Source organism: Mytilus edulis, chromosome 10, assembly GCF_963676685.1.
Source record: "Mytilus edulis chromosome 10, xbMytEdul2.2, whole genome shotgun sequence".
NCBI lineage: Eukaryota > Metazoa > Mollusca > Bivalvia > Mytilida > Mytilidae > Mytilus > Mytilus edulis.
The window spans coordinates 49,719,887-49,732,171 of record NC_092353.1 but is presented as its reverse complement, the minus strand read 5'-3'; the positions used below and the strand labels follow the sequence as shown (position 1 = coordinate 49,732,171).

At 29.9% G+C, this 12,285-nt stretch overlaps 1 protein-coding gene across 2 annotated transcripts in view; it reads right to left on the bottom strand.

Annotated features, from left to right (window-relative positions):
• Positions 1–12,285, bottom strand: part of LOC139491397 (uncharacterized) — a 43,819-nt gene that overhangs the window by 3,849 nt on the left and 27,685 nt on the right. The window lies entirely within an intron of this gene.

Sequence of the window (12,285 nt, the reverse complement as noted above, 5' to 3'; positions counted from 1 at the left end):
ATTTTTTCCTTGCCTTTAAAGGTTATAGCTAGGATGTTTATTCAAGTCACATCAGAAGTGCATTTTCATAGTATGTAGTTGCACAGTAAATTATATTTCACTGGATTTTCCCAAGTTCCCACTACTTATTATTTCAAATACACCAATTTTGAGTAACAAAAAATGTACAAAAAATTGCATCAGCCGACAAGAGTGAAGACATCAATTTTTTACTGGTAAATGTAATGACATTTGGAAAACAATCATTTTTGGTCTGTGATGTAAAATGTTTTTGGTAGTGATTCTAATTATTTTTGTGAATTCATTACATTTCATTAAAGAGGTTGACCTATGGTTAAGGGACATAACTCTTAAAAATAACTACCAGTACTAATGTTTGTATCAACTATTTTGATAATTATATTGTAAGATTATTAGTAACACAGATTAAAGTGGTATAACTATTTAGCTATAATTTTGACAGAAAACTGTCAAAATACATCTTCATATTTTAACTAATCATATAAGCAATTATGGACATGGTTGCCATATTTGATTTCATAGTACATGTATAACATTTATTTTAAGATTAATAAAACCATTCTTAGTAATTATAATTTCCCAAGCTTATGATGAAGTCATGATAGACAAACACCAAGTTATGGAAAAGTCCCTCAAATAATCATAGAGTTTGAAATCTATCGAAATATATACCCAACGCAAGGTATATGATTAATTCTTAACTGCATATCATATCAACTTTTCAACAAACTGCAGGCATGATTATCAAAGCTGACTCTATACTTTCTGTTAAGTTCATATGAACCTAATTCTACTGGTGGAATTATGAAGCCTAATTTGACCAATTTCATTCCAATTTTTTCAAATCTTTCCACATTTATATATACAATATACGTACATTGTCGGAAAAAAAATTAATTTATTTGTATGAGCTTTAGAAACAGGACAAAAATCAAGGTTTACCAAACTTTTCTCCTGTTTCATAACAAGTGCAAATAAATTTTATATATTCAGACAATGTACATAAATTGTTATTATCCTGCAATTTACATGGGAAACTTGAAAATTTAGTTGCTAAAATCCAAATCTGTGTCTTTTATTTTTTAGTTTAAAAAGAAACAAAGAACAAAGAGGCCCCCAAAATGAACTGATTACACACAAAAAGAAATATTCTCATTAGGGCTTGCTCAACATAGAAGCGGGGTAACAGGAGACTTTATTTGCACAAGTACAAATAATGAAAAAATTTATTAGTGTACCTGTCATTTGTACAATAGTTAGTTGATTGCAGGATACAGTTTTATACATGTATCATGTCAGTTGGATATATATTTTCAAGCTCTATAGGTTGAATTTCTGTAAATATAGACAATGTAATTTCCCTTAAAAGAACTCCTTTTGTGGCTAAAAGTGTGACACTTTTACTATGAAGTTTCGTGAAAAGTTATATCCTAGAACGGAAAATTAATATGCACTACCATTCTATTCAAAGGTCAAAACATAGCGCTGTGCGGCATTTTCCAACATTTATATGCTCTGAACTTGTTAGAGTTTAAACTTATACTAAAATTATGTACTATCCCTACCTTTACTGAAAGGGGGGGGGGTGCAATATACCTTTTTGTGTTAACCTGTTATGGTCCTTTTCAAGGTGTTGTTAACTGTTATCTGAGATCAATTTAAGCTGTTAACGGTTTTCAACCCACTTTGTTAACTGTTATCAGCATCCCCCTATTGCCCCGCCCCCCTCTTTACTTTTTACCTACTTCAGAATTCATTTTTCACCGCAATAGTATGTCTTTATAGTGGTAACAGTCCCAAGTTATGTCTCTATGATATGAAACATAGAGAATAAATCTGGGAACCAGTATGTCAACAAATCAAATTATCTATCAATATTATGCCTCGTTCACACAAACATTTAAATAAAATTGAATTCAAATCGAATGTGAATCGAATTTGCTAATCGGGTTCACACACTTCTTTTCTAATTCGAATTGATTCGAATTGGCTAATTTGGATTATCCAATTCGCATTAGAAAGACGCTTTTGTTAATACAAACTAAAAGTAATCGTCGTTTGGACAGTAAGCGAATTCGACTCTCATTGTAATTTGAATTAAAATTGACGTTAGAACATACAACGTTTCGAATGCGAATTAAACTAATTCTATTAGATAATAAGAATTAAATTCGAATTACGTGTGAACTCAGCATTATATATGATGCATCTTCTGGTACTAGGTATATCAATACATTATATTGCTTGATCATTGTGTAGTTTTTGTTGTTATTTACTGTCACTTATATGTGCCAGTTTTAGTGTCCTACATTTGTGTACATGTCTTATCTACTTATATACCTGCATTTGTAAACTTGCCCTATATATTAGGTTTTATCAATTTGTTCTCTTTTCTTCTCCTCAAATGTGACCTACCAAATTAGACATATCACCTGAGGTTGTAATTACATAAGCAACACAACAAATGCCTTATATGAAGCAGGATATCATACCTGTAGCAAGGGGTGTTCGGATGAACCCCCCCTCCCCTTGAAATCAAATAAGCACTGTTAAAGTCAACGTTTAGTTCAAATTGTGACTGTTAAAGTCGAGTTCATGAGTCCAACCCCCTTGGAAATTCCTGGCTACGGGCCTGGATATGATTTATTTTCCTGAGCAGATCACTGAGGGTTTATGGTGAGGTTCATGTTGCTCAGTGTTTTGGTTTTCTATGTTGCATGTTGTATGTTCAGTTATTTCTTTTTTTCTTGCCATGGCATTGTCGGTTTGTTTATTAACTTATGATATTAAATATTCCTTTGATATCTTTCTCCTCTCCCTTGATAAAAGATCATTACCAAATCAACTTATCCTTTTTTTAGATTTTTATTTACATTCCTTTGGGCCAAAAATAAAATATTGTTTGTTTCCCCTCTCCCTACCAACCCGGTAAAATTGCCGCGACTCGAAATTTTAATGGCCATTCTTGTCCAAAATTTGTTTTTTCTATGTTGGTTTTTGATGATATCTTTCCAATGCTGTAGTAAACATGCGTTGGTTTTTTGTCATACCTTTCCGATGCTGTAATCAACAAGCGTTTTAAATCAAGGCATTTTTGCACTGAGTCGTCTATATGATTCAGAATTTTTTTTAAAACATTGCCACACGATTTGTGTTGTGTGCAAGGGTGATATTTGAAAATAAAATTTCAACCCACTGAGTGCACCTTGATTGGCTTTGACTTTTACTGCATTTGTTTGCACCTGTCCTAAGTCAGGAATCTGATGTTCAGTAGTTGTCGTTTGTTGATGTGGAAAATAATTGTTTCTTGTTTCTCATTTTTTGAATAGATTAGACTGTTGGTTTTCCTGTTTGAATGGTTTTACACTAGTCATTTTTGGGGTCCTTTATAGCTAGTTGTTTTGTGTAAGCCAAGGCTCCATGTTGAAGACTGTACTTTTACCTATAACGATTTACTTTTAGAAATTGTGACTTGAATGGAGAGTTGTCTCATATCACATATCTTCTTGTATCTTCTCACATTGACAAAAAAAAATATCTTAAAAGTTCCCAAGATTTACCTGGTATAAGATTTTTTAGCATAAAACCAAAATGATTATCACATGCTCCATTCAGTGGTTTTAAAGATTTTAGTCCCACCCCCCTTTTTTTCAAAATTTTTTGGATCTGCCTCTGCCTTCACACATCTAGTCCATTGTGAGTTATTCTTTATTGATTCTACATTGACATCAATTACAAGAACAAATTAACAAATTATTAATAAGCATCTGCTTACAAACATAACAAGGACAAAAATTGAAACTAAAATACTATACAACGGTATTACTATACAACGGTATTACTATACAACGGTAATACTATACAAGTCGGCATACAACCTCACTGGTATTCAAAATGTTTCATTATGCTTCTATGTGTTTCTATGAGCAATGCAACCTAGATTAACTTCAAGTACATGTACTGTGAAAAGTTATCACAAATATTTAACAAAAAAACAATTTCATACAGAATTAGATAAGTATATATTAATACTGAATTAATATCACATTAACACACTGTTGCCATACAAACATTTTTCTACAAACTAGGTGTCAAAAAAAAAATGAAAAAAAGTGGTATTATCATATCAAAAGTACATATGCTATCATCTGGGTAAGATCATCCTGATATGTAACCTGCAAAACAGATTTATTTTTAAAGGGAGATAATTGAATAGAGTTTTGAAAAATATATAATTATATTGGCATCAATAATAATTTGTATGTTTCTCAATAACACACAATGGCGGGGGGGGGGGGGGGGGGGGGATGTTTCTGTAAATTCAAGTGGAAGTGGGACATCATTATGCTTTCATATATATGCTTTCAGAAAATAAAAATAAAACATACTTCTTTTTTTGCTGCTTAAATATTTTGAGTTACCTCCCATTATACAGCATTTTTTTAAACTCTCAAAATGCCATTTTGTTGGTATTTGAAAAAAAAAAGTTATAACCTCAAGATGAAATCAAAAAAGTTTCACATAAAATAAAGTTTTTTTTTATCTGAGTTGTGCATATCCTAATTTACATGATCATTTATATGCAACAGGAAAAGGAAAAAGATGATACTACAAAACTAACTAATAAACAACTCAGCTATATATGCCTCATTTAGGCCATAAAAAAGAATAGGTTTGTTTGCCCAAACCCTACCTACCCAGAAAAAAGCTGCCTACTCAAATTCTTTTATTGTCTTAATTTGAAGAAGTTTTATTTTAATCAGATAGGCATGAAGACTAATGAACATCCGATACTTCAATTTCTTAAAAAAAAAAAAAAATTGCCTACCTACCTACCCACTGTCTCAACCTTGGGTAGGGTTTGGGCAAACCAAAATATTTTTAATTGTGGCCTTACTCATATACACAGCTACTTTTGCATAGGTACTATTTCTGTACTAAAAATATGTAGTACTGGAAATTTACTTTTAATATTTAGTACTATTTCTTTACTTTAAAATTATTGTAATATTTAGGTACTTGTATTTTACAGTACTTGATTTGTACTAAATATTTTGGTACAGAAATAATACAATATTCCATGTTCGAAAATCATAATTTAAAAAAATTTGAAATACAAAAACTTTCAAAATGCTGAAAATGTAACGGTAGTAACCAAAAATCTGTAGTACCTAAATTTCAAGTAGAATTTAAGTACTGTAAAAAACAGGTACCTAAATATTACAATAATTTTAAAGTAACAAAATAGTACTGAATATTAAAAGTAAATTTCCAGCACTACAGATTTTGAGTACAGAAATAGTACCTATGTAAAAGTAGCTGTGTATGACTTCATTGATAGTTAAAATAAGAAGTTTTTTAGAATGTAAACTTGTTGTTTAAAATAACTAAAGCAGCAAGATCCAGTTTGATTGTATGAAAGGCTTAAAGTTCTTTAATGTAAAACAGACAACAAAAATATTGCATGCATCTCATTTATACAATTGAAATACAAAAACAGGAAAGAAGAGTCTTAGAGAACCAACAAGGCATCATATCTTTTTTAAAAACTACTCATCACTGCTAAGCTGATGACTAAATATTAGTCATTCTTGTTCAGTAGTACAAATGTACAAGAAAATTGTGAAATGTTTTTAAAAGTTAATTCAACACATTGAAAAATTTGAAGCACCAGTAATGGTAAAAAGAAAGTAGGTGTCTCAGAGATCTGAAAAAAGCTCATATTATTTAATTGACCATGTTCAAGCAGCTGTCCAAATATGAAGGAAAAAGTGTGACTGGATGAAATTATTGGACAAACAGATGGACAAGGTATAAATGCTGTTAAGTACCCACTCTTAGAGTGGATGTAAAATTTATGATATAAATGGTATTTTACAAGAAAAATATCATTTATGGCAATGTACATCATACTAAATTTTGTCTGTAAAAAAAAGACTGCAAAAAATTGTTTACTTAATGGCTTATTAACAGTGAAAAAATGTATGGAATATGTTTTTAAAAAAAAGTTTTTATGCATATTTAACAGATTCAGAAACACATTACAAACTTTTAAAAAAGCCATTTATTAGAATTAATGGCTACATTTACATGATTTACAACAGTACATTAGGATGACTATTTACATAGAGTCTGGAACTGATTGTCAGAATTTTTATTCAAAATAATTATAACTCAAATAGATCTATTTTTTTGGTTAAACAAAAAGTATCACATTTTTCAAAAACTATAATTATATCACGTCACAAAAAATAAGATAAAAGCAATCATAAGTCAGACAACATAACATATATATATATATATATATACAACAAATTTCAGTTTGACTGCAATTGAAATAACTCAAACCCTTTTCACATAATATTGTTGCATCACAACAAGAAAAATGTGGCAGTATCTGACAACATTGATAAATTCAAAAGTGATTGGTTTGATAAGATTAATTGCTCAATTGACCCATAAATATTAGGTCAGTTTTAAAATAAATACAACACAGTTTACACTGTACCACAAAAAATGGAGTAAATGATTGAATCAAAAGTGTGTACAAACACCAACTTTCTTACATACAACTATATAAATATACATTATTAACAATACGTATAAATGTTACTCAAATCAGTCAAATGCCTTGGTGTACATGAGATGTGATTGTTATCTGATTGTACTAATATGATTGAGCAGAAAGTGACTTCAACCTTAAACCTGTTTACTAATATAACTACCGTAATTTCTGAAATTATTGAGAGTATTTATTATTGTGATATTGACTTTTTGCAATATTGAGAAAAACCCTATTTAATTCATAGAAATATTTTAAAATGTGAATTTAAATCATTGCGAATATAACCATGTTGCATTTTTCGCAATAATAAAAACATCGCAACAATTTCTGAATTTACAGTAGTTTGATTTCTAATTGCAGTTAATGTTGATCAAAACAAAAATTAACAGTTTTGATTTTAAAAATGCATATAAAAAAAATTATAAAATATTTTTTGAACAGCTGAGTTTACAAGCTTATTTCCAAATTAGAGTTATTTCCCCTAATCCAAAATTCAGTTTTAAATGAAACAATTACTTTATATTTCTGTATCATTGTCAAAGTATTTCTATGGTTACATTTCCACAACTTAGCTGTTGGTTTATTTCCAAATTTCCTAATTAGAGTTAATTCCCTTATTCCAACATTCACTTTTCAGTGAAACTACTACTTCATAAATTTTGTGCTTCTAAATCACTTTTCTGGTAAAAAAACAAAGAATATAACACAATCTGATTAAAAAATAAATAACTGCATTTTCTGTATCAGCTTTAAAGCACTTTTAAGGTTAAATTTTAACTGTGTTATTTCCCAATTTCCAAGAGTTATCTCCCTTATTCTAACATTCAATTAATTTACAATGAAACTTCTACTTCATAAATATTTCGCTTTCAAAGCACTTTTCTGGTAAAAAGTAATTAACATTATCTGATTATGCAATAAATAAACATGTACAAAAATAAATGCTCTATTCTAATAATTATAATATACATACATGTATGGACATTAACAACAAGTAAATTCAGTAAAATTAAAAATCTGAAATAATTCTATTGCACTAAAATAACAATTTTCACACTATCTACGTACCAATATGCTTTTCTAACATCAATTTTCAAATACAAGTAAGCTGAACAATGTTCTTTTTATTCTGAGAAAGAACCCATTTAGATAAAATAGTTAGTATCCATTCACAAGAAACTTGTATGTGCCATACAAAGTGATAAGCTATCAAGTTACCGTTTGAAATATCTGAAGTCTAAAACACTTAACCATGTTAACTGACTTTGAATTAAATAATGCTATTATTTTTGCCATTTCTGTAAAATTGATTTCAAATCTACTGAAAAAATTATAACTGACAATTATTTTATAAAACAATAATTAAACTTGGCATTATAGAAATGCACCGTTTCAGAATCTAATTCATGCTGGGTAATATTTGCAAATCACAAGTAATTACTCACTAAAAATAAATCCAGCTATCTTTCATACAATTTTTTTTTAAATTCTGAAATGAACTTTTCTGGGTTAGAAGAGTCCACAAGTGATCAAAGTTTTTTTGTCTTTTATTTTTAATCATCTGTCAAAAATAGTTTTTTCTTTAAAATCATTTTTAATGCATTATCCCCTAAATATTAGCATATGAAAATCAACATTTTCCTTCCCTATCGAACCCTCAAAATCATGGACCTTCAATTAATTGCAGTTGTCTTATAGACATATTTAAAACAAGTTAATTCTAAATTTACGACCAGAAAACAAGAATAAAACTTATGAAACATTTTAAAACAGGCAAAATACTATGTACATGTATTGACCTTTATCATTTCAGTAGTACATGTATTTTCATTGACACTTGATATCTTCATATAATTTATTATCATTCTAACTCTCAAGGTCAGAAAATGATAGCTATGTGAACTTCAATTTATAAGTCATATAAAAATTCAACATGTAATTTCATGTTTTGAGTGTTATTATAGATATTGTGTATGACAAACTGTTGATTTGTTATCATTGAAAAAATCTACACAATTAGAGTTAAACAATGAATGCATTTATACTATAACATAAAAGACAATATCGAATAAAGAATAGATTTTGTTTAAAAGGTTTCGATCTGTAGTTTTTTGTGACCTGTAAAAAACTATGTTTAGATCGTTTATATTATTTCTTGTTATCATAAATGCATTTTGAAAATATCCTAATTTTCAATCTCACTGCAAAAAAACAAACAGACAAATAAAATTAAATAAATTAATTAAATAAATAAATAAATAAGCAAAATCATTAAGTTAATAAAAAATATCTTTTTTAAATCTAATTAATTAAATCTAAATTATGAGTATTGCACGCTCAAAAATGAAACAAAACAACAAAAAAAACATTGTCTTACAACAAACAAGAGTGGACACACTGAAATATGTCGCCTTCTTTATTTATCATTGATCTTATGTTTAAAGTCCTAAATATAAAGCTTTATTACAACTGTCACAAAAACCAAGAAAACTAAACATTGACCAATCAACCATGAAAATGAGGTCAAGGTCAGATGAACCATGCCAGACAGACATGTACAACTAACTAATTCTTCCATACAACAAATATAGTTGACCTTTTGTTAATAAATTAAGAAACACAGACCAAAACACAAATATTTAACACTTATCAATGAACCATGAAAATGAGGTCAAGGTCAAATAAAACCTGTGCGACTGTCATATAGATCATAAAATATTTCCATACAACAAATATAGTTGACCTATAACATATAGTATTACAAAAAAGGCCAAAACTCAAAAACTTAACTTTGACCACTGAACCATGAAAATGAGGTCAAAGTCAGATGACACCTACCAGCTAGACATATACACCTTACAATCATTCCATACACCAAATATAGTAGACCTATTGCATACAGTATAAGAAAAACAGACCAAAACACAAAAACATACTATATAACCACTCAACCATGAAAATGAGGTCAAGGTCAGATGACACCTGACATGTACACCTTACAGTCCATCCATACACCGAATATATTAGACCCATTGCTTATAGTATCTGAGATATGGACTTGACCACCAGAACTTAACCTTGTTCACTGATCCATGCAATGAGGTTGAGGTCAAGTGAAAACTGTCTGATGGGCATGAGGACCTTGCAAGGTACACACTTACCAAATATAATTATCCTATTACTTATAATAAGAGAGAATTTAACATTACAAAAAAATCTTAACTTTTTTTCAAGTAGTCACTGAACCATGAAAATCAGGTCAAGGACATTGGACATGTGACTGATGGAAATTTCATAACACGGAGGCATATATATACAAAGTATGAAGCATCCAGGTCTTCCACCTTCTAAAATATAAAGCTTTTAAGAAGTTAGCTGGAACACTATCCCTATGTCGAGCTTTCTGCAACAAAAGTCGCAGTCGCGACAAAAATGAAAACTATTCTATCACAGAAAATTTGAAAAAGAATACAATATATGCACAAAAGACATGTAAATACCAAAAAAAACATACAAATGAAGACATTAAAAGTGGGAAAAAGTAAGCAGTCCCCATTTTATACAGGCAAATCATATCAGTTTTTATCACTTTTCTAAAATGCAACTTTTTTCCTTCTTTTCCATTCATAAAATTGAGATTAAATTTGAAGTACAACTTGCTTTTGGCCTGGGAAAATATCATAAAATATTTCAAAATAAACTTTAATTTTTTTACACACTTAAATGCCATATATGTTACTTAAAAATCCCTTGAATATAACCGACTAAAGAGCAACTATCAAAATCACAATTACTACTATCAAAATGATGCTACCTCCTACTGTTGCTAATATTATCCTGCGTTTTCGAAACTTTCTCTGATATTTTTTTGCCTCGATCAACTGTGCTTGCCCATACTCAACATTGTACTTTGAATTGTCCACATAATCTTCGATACGGTCCATTTGTTCTCCACCGCTGTGAACAATAGAATGGAGTTCTTTCTGAAGTTCCGTCATTCCAGATATATTTTGTTCTAAATTTTTCAATCTTTCTTCACGAAGTTCGATAGCTTTCAATTCTTCTTTAGATTTTTCAGTTTCTATATCTACTATCATGTGACCGTCTGCTAAATGCTGAATTTGAATGTCCCTTGATGTGTCATTTTCTACTTTAGCATGATCATCTTTTCTTTCCTCCATCAATCTATTCTGAGATGTATCAATTAATTTTTGCTGCGACTCATCCAGTTCAGATATTGTTTCAGATTTAGATCTTTTGGAACGAAATATGCCATTGAATCTAGATTTACCTCCCCTTCCATTACTCTCATCAATGGAGGAGACTTCAGCACTTGATTCTATTGATTTCTCAGAATCGGTGAAACTCACGTCAGATTTCCTTCGTATAATTGGACCAGTTTCAACTTCTGATTTATTTCCTTCTATATTTATAACAAAAGTCTCTCCATTTCTTAGATTGCTTGCACCATTTGAATCCATGGTCTTTTCGGGTCCTAATGTAATGATTTGTCTTGATTTAGAGTCCACATTGACTTCATTGTACTTTGCAATCAATGGTGATTCCTCTTCTTGTTCATGGTCTTCAGATGTTTCTTGCAATGGACTACTCTGTAGCCCATTTGGTTTAAATGCTGATTCTGACTTTTGTTTTTTGAAAGTAAACAATTTTCTTTTTGTTTTCTTGCCCTTTTCTGCATTTACACCATTTGAAATATCACTTGGAGTTCCGATTAATCTTTCATGCTCTAAAGGTCGTGAGCTATTTTTTTGGGTCAAATCTAATATAGTGTTGCATGATCCTGAACTTTCAGACTTGTGATTGTTTCTTGTTATCATAGGTACCATCTCTTCATCTAGCATATCTGAATTCTGAATTTTATTTTCTGATGCTATGAAACTAGTTTCACTCTCTTCTATTGATTTTTGTGGTGATCTCTCTTTTCTAAAGCTAACCTTAATTGGAAGTTTAAATTTACTTCCCTTTGAAGTTTTCTTGCCATTGGGACTCTCTTTACTTTTTAATTCAATAGTTTCTTGTGGTTCAACCTTAGAAAAACTTTCTGAATCCCTTTTGAAAGATATCTTGGTTTCATGAGAGTTATCTCCCTCTTCAGATATTTGTGACACATCTTTATCCACCAAGTCTGAATTTTCATTGGATACACTTTTATTTCCTTCCTCTGATATTTGCTGATTATCATCTGACTTAGTCTTAGATTTCAGTCTTTTGAAAATACCAGAAAATCTGTTTTTATCTCTCTTTAATGTACTTCCTTCATTTGTATTTTCAGAATCAATGCTTTGTTTATCATCTACCTGTGAATATCTTTGGAATGCTAGGTCAATGTCTTCCTCTACCTCTTCCTCTTCCTCATTAGAGTTTGTTTCAGATATTTTTCGTTTAAAAAATCTACCAGAAAATCTTGATTTATCTCTTTTCAATGTGTCAGTGTGTTCAATTTCAGAATCTGTGTTTTCTGATTTTTTTACATCTGGTGTTTTATCTTGGTCAATCTTTTTGTCGGATTTCCTACCCTTTAACTTAAATCTATCAGAAAATCTTGATTTTTCCCTTTTTAAAGTACTTTCACCATAATTTTTATCCATGTCTTCCTTGTCTACTGAAACGGAAGAATTTTCAGAGTTTTCTCTATCATATATCAAGCTATTTTCACTGTCAACCCCATTTCCATTTTC